This window comes from Schistocerca gregaria, unplaced genomic scaffold, assembly GCF_023897955.1.
Source record: "Schistocerca gregaria isolate iqSchGreg1 unplaced genomic scaffold, iqSchGreg1.2 ptg000698l, whole genome shotgun sequence".
In the NCBI taxonomy this organism is placed as follows: Eukaryota; Metazoa; Arthropoda; class Insecta; order Orthoptera; family Acrididae; genus Schistocerca; species Schistocerca gregaria.
In genome coordinates, this window is record NW_026062077.1 from 853,322 (window position 1) to 855,211 (window position 1,890).

The window sequence follows — 1,890 nt, forward strand, 5'->3', positions numbered from 1 at the left end:
TCACTTCTGCAAGTGGCTAAGAATCTCGTAATGAATAAAAATTCTGAACTGAGAATTCCAAGGTGGGAGATGCAAGATTCCTCCCCCCCCCCTTCCCCCTCCTCACAATGCTATCCTTCTTTACCTACAGCAAAAAATAAATAAATAAATTAATAAATAAAACTAGAGAAATTTCTACTGTGAAACTATTTGCATACAAGAGAACGGCCCTTGAAATTTAACTCTTCAAAGTTTTAAGCCCTGCTCATTCCGGATATTGATTAGAAAGTGTTAATCCACATGTGAAACCTGAGTATATAATCCCTGTGACATTTGATCAACGGTGTTCCATAAGGACAGGTTCTCATTCAAAACGTTAGAAAATTCTATTTCTTTGTAGTTGCATTTTTTAAAGGTGTACTTGTCTAGACTCTTGGAACAGAAAGTTTTTTTTTTTTTTAATCCGTGCCTTACAAAAGTTTCTACAGTCCATTGTTTGAAGCAGTGTCACGGCTGCCATGAGCCGCGCGGGGTACCCGCCATGTGTCCAACGCCTTGTCACGGTTCGCGCGGCTCCCCCTGTTGGAGGTTCGAGTCCTCCCTCGGGCATGGTTGTGTGTGTGTTGTCCTTAGCATAAGTTACTGTAAGTAGTGTGTAAACATAGGGACTGATGGTTCAAATGGCTCTGAGCACTTTGGGACTTAACATCTGAGGTCATCAGTTTCCTAGAACTTAGAACGACTTAAACCTAACTAAATTAAGGACATCACACACACCCATGCTCGAGGCAGGATTTGAACCTGCGACCGTAGCGGTCGCGTGGCTCCCGACTGAAGCGCCTACAACCGCTCGGCCACATCGGCCGGTCTATCATGTATTCTAGAAGAGTTGCAAGGTCGTCAGTGGCGCCTGTTCTTTCGAGAGCAGTTACTATCTTCATATCTATGGTTAAACGTTACCCAGCCATTGACCTTCGTCTGTGCGAATGCGCACAGGTTGCCGGAACTCTTACGGGAATCGTCACCTTAGTGTGAGCCAGTAATGAGTGGATGGACAAATACCTATTAAGTACATTACGTATGCGGATTGTGGACGGTTGGGGATGTGAGTCTCACGGGAAGCGTGCGAGGGATAAATTCCTGCCGTCGTGCTGTTCATGTGTGCCCTCGATGGCTCAGATGGATTGAGCGTCTGCCTTGTAAGCAGGAGATTCTGGGTTCGAGTCCCAGTAGGGGCACACTTTTCAGCTGTCCCCATCGAAGTGTATCAACAACACCTGTCGGCAGCTGAGGGTTTCAATTAATTATCAGTTGTGAAGGTGATTCGATGAACCCTTTGCCAGGCACTTAAATGTGTTTTGCAGGGTATCCATATAGATGTAGATGATAACTCGTCCCGTGTCGCACGTGCTCAAAATGATTCATACTGCAGAATGCATGCAAACATACTCACCGAAAATACGGACGAATGTCAAGTGCAGGCTGCCGAGTGCTGCATATCCAGCTTTGACAGATCGGCTTTTCCTGCCAAGAAGAACTGGAAGTTGCTGTCTAGGAACAATCAGAGGTAGAGGAAGGGTTGATAAATACTCCTTGACTTGCAGACTAAACGTAAATAACGAAAATACATTTTTGGTAAAAATTGGTCAAAACATAATCGGTTGCCCTCCGTATTGGATTAGCTGTTTTGAATATTGAAAATCTGACTTCAGATTCGTTTTCAGCGACATTAAAAATATATATGTAACACTCAGTTCATGCAAATCGAAGTAATAATATAACTAAATGTTTTCCCTAAACTTTGAACACATTTTTTTCGGGTAACTATTTTCTCAGAACGGCATGCAGCATAAATTAAAAGTGGTTCGTTCTCTTAACATCTACCTCTGACCCCTAAAAGTAAACACTTTT

At 43.3% G+C, this 1,890-nt stretch overlaps 1 non-coding gene across 1 annotated transcript; it reads left to right on the forward strand.

Moving 5' to 3' along the window:
• Positions 1-1,142: 1,142 nt before the first annotated feature.
• On the forward strand, positions 1,143-1,217 carry Trnat-ugu (transfer RNA threonine (anticodon UGU)). Its single transcript has one exon. It is a non-coding gene; the product is annotated as a tRNA-Thr (tRNA).
• The last annotated feature ends 673 nt before the right edge of the window (positions 1,218-1,890 follow it).